At 45.1% G+C, this 13,236-nt stretch overlaps 1 protein-coding gene across 1 annotated transcript in view; it reads right to left on the bottom strand.

Moving 5' to 3' along the window:
- Positions 1–5,146: 5,146 nt before the first annotated feature.
- The window catches only part of ATOX1 (antioxidant 1 copper chaperone), a 165,376-nt gene continuing 157,286 nt past the window's right edge, over positions 5,147–13,236 (bottom strand). Inside the window, exon 4 of the mRNA XM_069653997.1 lies at positions 5,147–5,364. The gene's annotated coding sequence lies outside the window, so the exon portion shown is untranslated. The remainder of the gene's footprint in view (positions 5,365–13,236) is intronic.

Raw genomic sequence — 13,236 nt, 5'->3', positions numbered from 1 at the left:
TCGGTCTGTCCTGTATGCGACAGCTGTGCTCCTCATAGGCCCGTCTATTCCGTTTCTTGTGGCGTCAATACGTCCACAGCCACTGGACTGACGACCTATCGACGCCAGAAGAAACAGAATAGACGGGCCTATGAGGAGCCCAGCTGTCACATACAGGACAGACCGAAAATTATAATGCAGAACCTCACATGGGCCAAGAAACCAACCACTCTTAGATATCACAACTTGACCTAGTAGGGAGCCTACTGGGGCTCTCCCCTTTCTGAAAACCCTACTAAATATTGTCAGGAACAGTTCCTACCCACTGTCCACTCAGTTCCCACTGCTACATGCTTTCGGTTTTCCACTCTTTCAAGCATTTCCCCACTCTCATAAAGGACCGGTCACTGCAGAAATGCCAGACCACTCTAGGGTGCCTCAGGAAAATCTCACAACTACCTTACCTGAAGGTCACCACTACGGATAGATTGCAATCGCCACACCAGATGGATGATAGAAGTTGCCCACCAGGCCCCTCCACTAACCTCACTGAACTATCCTTCTCAACCTCTTAGCTCAATAGAAGCATACTAATTAAGTTGCATCTGAATAACCCTTTCAAAAGACCTGAAACAGGAAGCTACGCCGCTACAATCAACTATCATATCACAGTCCCATACAATGTATACTAGCACCATGGCCACACAAGGCTCTCCCTCTGGACACAAATGCCTCTACGATCTCAACTGAGGACAGCTAGAAACAAAAAAGCATGCAGAGCTCATGGTACTTCGCATCGTCGCAACAGCAAAGCTATCTTACATTTTTTCTCTATCTTTTTTCTCTATCCCTGCTAATATAACCCAAACCTGAGAATTAAGTGGAGGACCCAAGGCAGAACAAAAAAACGTTTCCAAGAGGAAAACATTTGCTAATCACTTAGAAATTGCAGACCCTCATAATATGGAAGGTGGATGCTTGTTATGGTGTCCATTGGAGAATAGTGTTGCCAGATCTCCTTTTATTATATCAATGAACAAGCCTACCTGGGGCAATGAAAAGCATTTGAGTACCACTGGAGCACAACAACAGGCCAATACCCCTATCCAGCAACACATTGAGACCTTCTATCATGGGGAAGCATAGCAAGGCTTAGTGGATGGACACCTCACTGAAAGCATCACACCAAGAACCTCCTCTGAGGGATCCCAGTCCTTGTACCCCAACCTCCTAATAGCTAGAAATGGTTTCGGGGTTAAGCACTCTGTCATAAGCCTGCACGAGATCCTTGCTGCAGGTGATCCTCCAAGGAATGAAAAGCAACATGTCCAGCATGAATCTGTACCAAGTCCTCCGTGCCAAGTCTGGAGCAGTGAAGATCACTGTTCCTCTCCACTTCAACTTTTTCAGCACCAAAGAAATCAACAGGAATGGAGGTGGCAAATACCCCCAGAAGACCTCCCTGGGAATCACCAGTGCATCTCACGGGGACGCTCTCACAGGCAACTGCCTTGGGCATATGTCACACTTCCCGTTTGAGTGGCCAGCAAACAGGTCAATCTGGAAAAGACACCACATGGAGAAGGTCTGCTTCACAACCTACCAATTTACCTCCCATGCCTGGGAGACCTCAGAGACCAGTCTCTGGGCATTTGCTGGTGAGGTGAGAATCTGGCATGGTCACCTCATTCCAAACTGTCTAAAACCAAAAGGAGTATAGTATTCCTGAACGGATTGAGTGACCACCCCCCTCCACCCCTACCCCACCCCCCAGCACCTTGTTTCATGTAATGCACAGCAATGGTGTTGTCTATTAGGACATAGACAAACTGTTTACTGATGGTAAAAGGGATCAACATGCCAGACAAAGTCTCCTGAGTTCCAGCAAGCTGATGAGGACCGACAGTTCCTGGCCTTCCAACAGACCACTCATTGAAAGATTCTGCAGATGGGATCCCCATTCCATCTGTGATGTGTCCATGACCAGCCCCTCACCCCAAACATGGTTTGTTATGTATACCAACTAAAGCAGATAGTTGCTGACCTGTGAGGGGACTAGGCTAATGTCCCTCATGTCCCTGGTTAACTGGGACAACTGGCTCCACCAGGACCCCTGTAGCGACTGCATTCATAGTCTTGCTTAGGGAGCTATGATGCAGGATGCCACAAGCTCTACCATTCTCAAAAAACTCCAGACAAAAGCCCCACATTCGGTTGAGAGGGGGCTACCATAGTCTGGATGCTTGTCACTCTCTCAGAGAGTCAGAGGAAGGGAGTCTGAAAATAGTGTGGCACAAATCATGGGAATTCCTCCCTTCTCCCCAAGAGGGGAGCAGCTCCTTTGGGACTAGGGCGGTGAACCAGCTACACAAAATACTCTACAGGGGATTGGGAAAGCAGAACCCTACTGGGGGTGACTGTCCTTAAGGGATAAGGACTCCCCAGTGAACCAATCTGTAATATCTCCTTTATTACCAATGTCCCAAATGGTGGTTGCATACATGGGAACTGTTAACAATATTGAGGACAAGGGCCCTTTAAATGTGAGATTAGTGGTGCCGATGACCCCTCCTGGAGACCTGAAACACAAGACCAATGGGATATTCTCTCTCTCACGAAAGAAAGAGAGAAAGAGACAAAGAAAGAGACAAAGAAAGAGACAAAGAAAGAGAGTGAGGAGAGAGAAAGAGAGAAAGAGAGAGAAAGAGCGAGAGAGAAAAAGAGAAAGAAAGAGAAAAAGAGAGAAAAAGAGACAGAGAAAGAGAGAAAGAGAGAGAAGGGTCACACAAAGTGGAAGCCACCGATACAGCACGGAACGGGCGCATACTGGAGGCAGGACAATGACTTATGCATAGCGGGAGGAGAGTGTTGGAAGCTCACAGAGCTTTGCAGATCCCAGATGCAGCATACGCCCAGAGCCCTGAGCCCAGGGGACCAGAGAGACTGAGTCGCAACCCAGATGGCAGACTGGTGTGCTCAAACAGAGGCACCAGGACAAAGCACAAGGCAACTGAAGAACCGAGAAGTGTTGTTGCCGGACAAAAGGAGCGGCCTCCTCCCCTTACGGCAGACACCACAGAAAGGCAGGTCCATGGTTTCCAATAAGGAGAGCAGCAGTGATCCGACTCAATTCCGGAAGAAGGTCAGAACACTAAGGAAGTGAATCAGCTATCCACAGGGCCTGATAGGGCTATAGAAAAACCAAAGACTGAGAGGAAACCCCAAAGAGGGTGAAAGCAAAGTTAATATCCTTAAGAGGGTTATAAAGAAAGCCAAACACTCTTAAGTTGGGTTATCGAATATCCGTGAGAAAGGAGAAGACCCTGAGGGGTGAAAGCGAAAGCAACAACCCATCAAGGGTGACCAGAATTACGAGAGAGAAGATGGACCCAAGCTACAGGTTCGTGCAAAGCCAAATTGCATAATTAAGATAAGAACGTTCTTGAATGAGACTTTGTTGAGAGTCCCCTCATGCAGAGGAAAGCAAGGGACTTGGAATTTTGAACTGCATAAGTAGGCCCTCTGCCTAAAGCTCCAACAAGGAGCCCAGAGTAATTTGGACTTTAAGAGCAGGTGAAGGCCAGAGAGAGACTTTAGAAGGGAGCCAACCACCAACCAGCACAAGCTAAGAAGGAGACTTCACCATGGTCTATACACGTTTGTAAGGCATTCTGCCGAGCACCCTTTTATTTTAATTTTTTAGAATAGGGGACCTTTATAGCAGTCGGATTAGCAGAGGGGTTGTTTCTTTAATTTAACAAAGTGAATTGGTTGGAACCATGTCTAGTTGTCTGTCTCCTAGATCTGACCTACTCTGCAAGTGTTATCACTAAGCAAGGAGCAAGGCATGGTTACCTGCTGCAGCAGTCGGTTAATGCAGGAATTAAAGTCACCATAGTTGTTCTACTATGTGGCATTACATCGTTCAGGTCATGCTCAGGTGAATAGATCTGACCCATCTGTTCCTAGAGCTTGGGTCTGCTGCAGGGCCTACCACAGAGCCAGAATCATCTGCAGATAGTATTGAGCTATGCAAGTGCAGGGGACTGAAGTTCCCGCCAAGAATGCACGCTCTATTCCCCAAGCCAAGTAACACAAAAAAAGATCAACGGAACCCAGCATATGGAACTTCTGTCCAGGGGCACCAGCAACCTAGTATGCCACTAGGCACACTTCCTCCAAAACACATTAGCCGGAGCACCCCATCCATTCTTGAGAGGCAGAGCAAGAGAAAAGAGAACTCACTAACTCACAAGATCAGAGGCATTGCTTTATCCATGGGGTAGGAGCACCTGAGAATCAAGAAGGAGATAGTACTGGCAACATGATTTACAAAGTAATAAAAAAAGCATTTTGATTTCAATTTGGTTAACATGCCCAACTGATTATATTAAAAATAGCAACGTTTCTCCCTCGCACCCCCTGAACTTTCGGCAGAACTCTAGACTGACTCTATGGCAGTCACTAGAGCTGTGTGCCAGCTTCCAGCTGGACATGTGCCCATCCACTTCAAATCCCTCAAACATTCATATCATAAGATATATGTGGCACAGGCATTAGTGGGGGACTCCAAACATCAACCCCCCGTTCCTGCTGTGTCTCCCCACACCCACTGCAACTAAAGAACATCTCATTTTAAGGGCGCTGCTGATGATGTGTGCAAAATGATGGATATGTTTACGTTTCCCAGCACGGTTTGTCACCAGTAACCTCATGCTCCCCAAGACAGCGTAGGAGGGGACCAAAGGCCTATGAGCCCAAACCCTGCATTCTTGAGTGCAGGGGTGGGGGGTGCCAGGCGCTCCCCATGTTGCACACCTCCACCAGGCAGTCCTATACAAGACCAAATTGCATTACAATATATTCATTGCAATAACAAAACGGGGGGTATGAAGAACTTACACAATTATTGTTTTTTAAAAAAGTGAAAAAAAACTTCCTGGTTGTGAAATTGGATTTTCAAATCCAATTTCGTTAAGTGGTGCAAAACATACATGGTGAACTGAGAAAGCTTTAATTGCAAAGGAGACCAGGGCGGTCTATTGCGTTTGGCAGACCACCCACAATTCCACAAATGCAAAGAAGTTAAACAAAAAAGGAACATTTGAAAGAAAGCTTCTAAGAACCAGAGTTAGTGAAATCGTTCATAGATCCAACAGAAAGGGTGTTCTTTGTGACTAAAGCAAACACATTTTATTAATAAAATGAGGATAGGGAGATGGACACATCAGTATGATTCGGACAAAGCGGAGAAAGTACTGGCACTACTTTTATTTTTTTTAATGGCGCGGGGCTTCCTTCCTGGCAAGGATCCAGCTGTAAAGAGGTTTCCAGCTAGTGGTTCCTCCGAGATGGTGTCTTCATTACCATCATTCACAATTGGTTCTGTCAAAACAAAAAAAGGAGGAAGACGTTAGGCAATGCAAGGCTCCCACCTGCTGGCTAAGAAGTAATACTGCAGCGACATGGGTAACACGCACGCTTTCAAACCCATCTGGTGAGAGGTTATTATGCACTTTGGTATAAAAATCACCAGACCTTGATTTTGACAAACGCACATTAGGGACTTTTTGTAGGTTCAAATAACTCCAACAGCTTTGTAAAATCATCACCTCGAATAGTCGGACATCTTCAGACATGTTAAGGGGGAATCCACACACATGCATGGCCCTTGGGGCATCGAAGAAATCTCGGCATCGACTTCTGACTGGGTCTCACACACCAGGGGGTAGAGGCACAATGTACTGAGACAAACCACAGTGACTGCACATTCTGGACCACAGTTTGGGCAACACGCAATAAGTCCAGATGGCAATGGAGTGGGAGGAGCGGAGTATAGCAAGTCATACTCAATGACACTTGAGGCACAAACCCTTCCCGTAAACAAAAAATGTGACAAATAGGATGCTTTGAATTAAATCGGAACCACTAGCATTGCTCTGGACGGCTTCCATGTGATCATTTTTTAATCCCTTCTGTACCATCATAGAGAAGGTAAGGCATGTGCAAATCAGTCTTGGGTCTGCCACCATGGAAGCAATCCGACCCAAATTGCTGTTAGGGAAGACTTCTCTTTACAGCACCTTCCATTTCTATGGACCCCGAAACTTTTTGCATTTATTTTTGATTCTGACCTGCAATTTTTACAGTGCAGTGAAGCCTTAAGCTTCACTACTCTGGCTTTTGCTCATTTTGTCATGGGGAAACTGACATGTGCTTCAGGCTGTCAGTACTGGGAAACATTGTTTCTCATAGTCTTGTCATTTTGTTGCCACTTTTGGTAATTTGGTATCACTTTGGTAACTTTCTATCATTGTACAATGCAGTACAATTGGGTCACTTTTTGTTTTCCCCTAGACAGAGGATTTTTGGTTACTCTAGGTTTGCCTAAGGGACAGGTTGGTGGCAGCAGTTACTTATTGCTATTTGTTGGTGTAATTTACTTTAGCCTTACCGCATTTGGCTACCAACTGTGGTTAGTGCCCAACCATGTGGCAGTGCCACATGGTTTTTTGTTTGTCCCTTGGTCATCTTGTCTCTGACCCTTCTTCTTGGCTTGTGACGGCAGGAAAATCCTTATATGAACTTCCAGTTACCAGGAAAGCAGAATATTTTCATGGGCTACTGCAGCGCCATGTGTGTTTGCTGCCAGGGTGTGGGTTGGGACATTCTGGTTCAATCCACACACTGGTTTTGGTGTGTCTGAGTGGTATTCATGAATTGTGCCACCAGTGGTCCTGATTAGACCACTGCTGGGGTGTGTGTGATTTGGCTAGTAAGAGTTTCAGTTCTTAACTGACTTTTTGGATAAGAAGAGGACCACTGCACCCACTCTAGAGGGATCCTGGAAGAAACCGAATGAGGCACGTATCCTGTCCAGCTGCAAGCCTTGCAGGGAGACAGTGGACACGTTAGAAGGCCTGGTGACCAATTCCCGCTGCTGACCTGGAAGAGCACTGTCTTGTAGGCTATCTCCAGCAGTCCTGCAAAGGAACTGCGACCCCTGGAATGGAGGGAACATCCATTCTCGACGTCAGCTCAGAGTCCAACGAAGAACAGCCTTTGAAGTGCCCCTGGACCGCCCAGTGGCTGACCATTTCTGAGTTTGGGCTACTGTGCTGCAGATTTCACCATTTCAAGTTGAGGCCTGGAATTTGGGGGATCCTCAGCTTGTGCTATAAGAACCACCAATTTTGTGGTTTCAGCATCAAGGGGCGCCGAGATAAGAGGCGAAGCCTGACAACGGCAAGTGAATCCTCTTGCGTCGCTGTACATCGGTGGCCGTCATGCAAAACAGCTTACCTGTGTCCTGTCCTGTGCTGTGCATTGAGTTCTTCTGCAGTATCCAACCTGAAGACCTTGCACCAGTATTTGTTGCCGAATAGAGGTGCTGGAACCTGCAACGCCTGGGCATCAAGGGCTGAAGCTGATGGCAGGAAAAGGGACCTCTGACACTCTTCAGAAGACCTGCCAGGTCCCAAGAAGAATCAAAGTATGGGTATTACTTGTAACGATACTTACCTGAACCCCTAACTCCCTTTTAAAAGTTTTGATAACTTTCAGAAACGTTTACAACAGTTTGGCTTTGTCATTGCTTGTTCGCACAAGCACTCCGAAAGTTGGGGGCCCTTTTGTTATTTAGAATAACTTGTATTCTACCACTTGGAACTATTCATTGGACCCCAGAAACCCTACACTAATTTTTTCCCGTCTCACAAAATTGTGAGGAACTTTGGTGAACATTAGGACATGGCCTCCAACCTCTTAGGGATGGACTTAAAGTTAGTGTTGTATCTCTGTGGACCTGTAGTGCTGCATACAAATGCTCATTTTCCTTTTATGGGGTGTATTATGTATTTTGCCCTACTCAAGTGATTGTATATATCTATATTTTATTTAGTGTTGTATGATAATATTACATGCTAGTAGTACTTTTTCTCTGCTTTATATGGCCATATATAAATAGGTATTTGTATAACTGATTGTCCAAGTGTGTTCCCTGACTTCTTCACTGTGTGTGCTCATTGTTGACCCATTACAAGCTCACCACCTCCTGAGATTTAGCCTAGACCACTCGCCTTGATACCTTGCACTGGTTTGTCTACAGCCCCCAGAGTTGTCCCTGTCACAATACCTGATTGGCCTTCTATACATCTGTCCACCAGGCCAGAGTATAGAAAAATCAGTCCTAACAACTGGTAGGGCAAGTTCCCTCCGCACAGGACTACGAGGAACTCCAGACATGTTTCGGTCTTGTTGGGCACCATCAGGCCGATGCCAAGCAATGTCAACTAGACTACCCCTTTTGGGGTGGGACCAACCCTGTTTTGCATATTGTTTTTTCCCCTTCCCCAACTACACAGCAGGCTGAACAACTATGGCTTGGAGGTTTACCCAGAGCAACACCCATGTTTATGATCAATTAAAAACCTTCCATCAATTACACACCTTTTGCGCAAATCCTCCTTTAATTGGTAAGTATTGCTATATAGGTCACCCTTTAGCCTGGCTCTGGTAGACCTCTCCAATGTCTTTTCTCCTAGACAAGCTATATTAGGCATGCTTTTTCTAGGATGTTGAAATTGAATAAGGTTTTAGTGTTTGCATAGGATACTAACATGCAGTATTAGATACTTCAGGTTAGGGCTTACATGCTCGCACTTTTTGTTATATGTTGCATTGCTTTTGCACTAATTTGCCTTCTTGCATGAAGTAATGCTTTCTGTGGAATGTTTTCTTTGTTTATGTTGTTCACTTCTTTGTTCTACAAATTAATTTGGATACTTGTGTAGAGGGAACAAGCTATGCCACCCTCTTGAAAAATGTATTAAAGGTCTATTTCTGACTACAGATAGATTGTTGCTCTCAGAAATTTTACAATAATGTTAAAAATAGTTTCAGCAAACTGAAAAGCTGAACCACATTACCAAAATTGAGTGTATAAATACATCGCAACTACTATCACAGGCAGGACGCCCCCCCCCTTGTTTGTATCTATTCATAGCCAACAAGAAGGCATTTCAGTATTTGGAACGGAGAGATAATGAGAGAAGGAAGGGCCCTTCAATTAAACAGTTTATTGCACAAGCGTAGGGGCTGTATTCTGCCCTATGGACCAGTAAGCAATATGGACCAGTGGTCTGCTAATAGGCTTTTAAAAAAGTGGATAGTGCTTAGAAAAACACACTCAAATGACATGTTGGTATTGTCCACACAACCACTGAATCACTGGAATGTTTGCTGGAAATACGAGTTGGAGACCAAAAATCATATTGGTTACGAGTAGAGCAGTTATGAAAGCACGTTAGACCCGACCAGCTTATTCCACTTATAAGCATCACACTTTTTGATCATATTTTGAGCAGTATGTTGCTAGAGGGTCTAGATTGTTTCATGATCCGTCAATTGAGATTTAACAAGGGGTTGAAGTAAGTTGTTATTTGCGACCCCCCTGCATTATGTGTCCAAAGGTTCCATCATAATCCTCGGGTGCAAGGCTCCTGCGATTGAGAAGTAAATGATGTTCACTTCCTGAGGAACCCTGCGCATGTCAGGGTACAGCTTGTACCCTGCTTTCCCTGTGTGAGTCACCTTGCATGTCTTTTTATCCTAGTTGGGCACAGCGTTTTGTCACTATCAGAAGCTACATGTAAAATCTAGTACCATGTCCAAATGCCAGACATTTTTCGTATATGTTTGGGCAAATGTGAGGAGTGTGGCATACTTTGCCACAACTATTGTCTGACTGGGCGAGTGAGGGCTGCTGTTGCCAGGACCAGCTTTGACCAATTTGTGAATGGGGTCTGGAATCAATGCTTAATCCACACCCTTGCAAAAGACTGAGAAGCCAGAGAAAACTGAATGTGGGCCGCAACCCAGCCCCAATCCCACCCCACTGGTTTGGTGGCCAGCATAATGTCTGAATGGGATGAACCTTGTGATTGGGGCCTATAGTCCATATCACTGGATGGTCTGCTCCCTTACCTTTTTTATTTTAATTGTATTTATTTATATGCTTATAAAGCGCCGACAGCCCGCAGGCATCAGGGGGCGTAAACATGAAAACATACAACTAGGACTAGACTGAGACGGTTGAGTTAGCAGGCTCTCCAACGCTCAACGGAGAAGTTTATTTAAACAAATGGGTCTTGAGGTGCTTCCTAAAAGTTCTGTAGTTAGATTCAAGACGGAGGAATAGAGGCAGCTTATTCCAATGCTGGGCTACCCGCACTGGAGAAACTATCAGTGCCCAGCGCTCGGCTGAATGAGGGCACTTGGATCTACCGTGAGCTTCTGACCTCAATGACTGATTCGGATTGTATCTTACAATCTTTTTCATCAGGAAAGCTGGCGCAGAGTCATGCAGGCACCTGTGCACTCAGGTCAGAGATTTAAAAAGAATCATGTCTTCTATCCTGAGCCAGTGTAGGGCTTTCCTTCCTTCGGATAAATGATCTCTTTTATTAATCCCTTTGAAGACGCGTACCGCATTATTCTCCATAATCTGACATCTCTCCACGCTTTTCTTTGAGGCCCTGAGCAACAATTAGTTGCCATAGTCCAGGCGGGACAAGATGATAGACCTGGCAATGGTAGCAGAGTTCTTCTCACTTCCAATGGCTCTCAGAAGGCGCAGATGAGTTATTTTTGTGTAAATTATTCACATGGCCCTCTGACCCCATGGATGTCTCTATCATTATCCCAAGGGTTTTAACCTGAGCAGCCACTTGGATGCATGTGTCTTTAATGCGGAATGACTCGTATTCTGCTCCTAACTTAGCTCTTGCTTGGCTGGTGCCGAAAATCATCAACTCCGTTTTTTTGCTATTCAGGCACATCCAGTTGTCCTCCATCCACTTTTCTATGATGCCATATACTGCTGTAAATTTGGCACTGTCCGCACGATAGTCTCCATCCAACTCCAGCACCAGCTTGGTGTCGTCGGCGTAATTGTTGAAAAACACACTGACGCTTTCGAGTAGATCACACAGATATTTCATGTAAAGATTTAAAAGTGGGGAGACAAACTGGCTCCCTGTGGAACCCCAAAACTTAAATGTACAGTCCTAGAAATGTATCCCCCCCCCCAAACGGACTCTTGCTTTGCGGTCCACTAAGAATGATGTCAGCCATGTTAAGGCCAACCGCGAGCACCCCGCCATTTTGTCCAGGACCTGCTGTAAAGTTGGTAGTCAACCAGATCAAAGGCTGCACTTAGGTTCAAAAGCATTAGAAGACCTGTCTTGCCCTCATCGAGAATAGCTAGCATACGGGTCTTCAAATCTAGCATGTCCGGCTCATTACTGTGGGCGGCCCGAAAACCCGATTGTTGCTCATGAAGAATATTATTGGCTTCAACATGTTCTTAGAGTTGGCTAGTTGCTATTTTATCCATGACTTTAAAAATAAAGTTAGAATTAGTCATTGGGTACAAGTTACCAGGGCCCTTAGGGTCTAGACTAGGATTTCTGACCAACGGCGTAATGGTGACTTCCTTAATACATTGGGGTAATAAGCCATCTTGACAAGATGCATTGACTAATTTGGACAAGACTGGGGAAAACAATGGTTTTCCAATATTACTTTGGGTGGTATTAAGTTTTCAGCGCATGAAGTGCGTTTCCTGTTTGCAAACACTTTGACCATCGTGTCCTCCGAGATTTGGTGAAAATTAAAACTCGCTACTTCCCTCTGTCTCGGTTCAGCAACAAATACGGGTGAATCCATATTTGATATTTCTCTGGCCTCGATGATAACATCTCTAGCCTTCTGAATTTTGTCGGCAAAAGCCCTTTGCACTAAATCACAGTCCTCCTCCAATGGAGAATGGGTGGGGGGGGCGTATTATGATGTGTTCTGTGATGTTATCTGTAACTTTGTAAGAAATGTGACCAGATGCCCCCAGGCCTGGCGCAATATAAATAAACTAAACAAACAAAGCCTTTGGTTTTACTAGAGAGTTGAGGATGCTGAAGAGTTTACTTGTGGAGCTGGGGGCGGCTTCTATCAACTCATTATAGTAACTAGATTTTGCATCTCTAATACTATTTCTGTATTTCACATTAAACGCAATTCCAAAGTTCCTTGTTCGCCAACGACCGACTTCTTTTCTCGATCTTGAGCTTGCAGAGCTCATTGTGGAACTAGTTGTGGTGATTGTTATTCTTCCTGACCAATTTCGATTTGAGGGGAGCATACTGATGCACCAGTTCAAGAATTTGGTCGGAGTAATGCTTGTAAGTTCTTTCACAGGAGTCGCCAAGTCCTGAAGCTACGAAGAAGAAGCCAACAGAGAGGATTTGTGGGAGGGCTTTTCCCCAGCCTGCAACTTGTCAAGACTATCACAGATTGCAAAGCTCTGCCCCCCAACAGTTATCAGAGAGACATCCTGATACTCTCTGTAAGGAACTCATGTTGCCAACAGTAAAGACAGACAAGTGATCACAGTTCAAGGGTGTTTATTGAACTTTATAATGGGTGAGATAAACGCCATTCTAAACCTAAATCTAAGATGGGAGCAAACTACGACCATCAAATAATAATAAGGCAGTCCTAGTAACGTCTGGTCAAATAAAAAAGGGCCTATACTAAAAAACCTAATGCCAATCCTTACCACTAAATTACAAAAACAGTGTGGGATAATGTTCACCAGAAAAGAAAGAAGTGTTCACCAAATGATACATCAGGATGGTATGGCTGGGTCTCCATTCGCCAAGTTTGAAGCACAGGATAAGATGGGACTCTCGAGCACAGCACACTCCTTGGCCTTGTCAGCACGAGGTTCACAGTTCCGTTCAATGGTATCAAAAACCTTCAAAGGCTAAGTCGCCTTCTTGCACAAGTCTCTTGCAGTAGGCCTGTGGTGGTTTCACAATGACAAAAACAGAAAGATCTCTCGGTGATCTTGCACCTTGGGTGATTGCTCTTCGCCCCAGGATCTCCCTCCGTCGGGCTCAGATTCTCCTCACAATTTGGCCTCCCTCCATCAGGTTCACTATGGCCTTTCTTTAATGCGTTTCATGTACTTTAAACACGGTTCATGCATTGCTCATTTTCATTGGAAAGCAAGGTTTTCCTTCTCCTAGCTTTCTTTCGCCATCTATCAAGTTCACACTTGACACATTCCACAGTTCACAACTTTATTGGAAAGCAGGGTTTCCCTTCCCCAAGCTTTCTTTCTGGCAACGGGTCGGAGATTTTTGATTGTACAAGGGATTTGATGTAACCCTTGTAGGAACACTGATGCCTTACACTGCC

Source organism: Ambystoma mexicanum, chromosome 3q, assembly GCF_040938575.1.
Source record: "Ambystoma mexicanum isolate Mex_15411 chromosome 3q, UKY_AmexF1_1, whole genome shotgun sequence".
Classification (NCBI taxonomy): domain Eukaryota; kingdom Metazoa; phylum Chordata; class Amphibia; order Caudata; family Ambystomatidae; genus Ambystoma; species Ambystoma mexicanum.
Note: the sequence above shows the minus strand (reverse complement) of the source record. Positions and strands in the feature narration are given on the sequence as shown.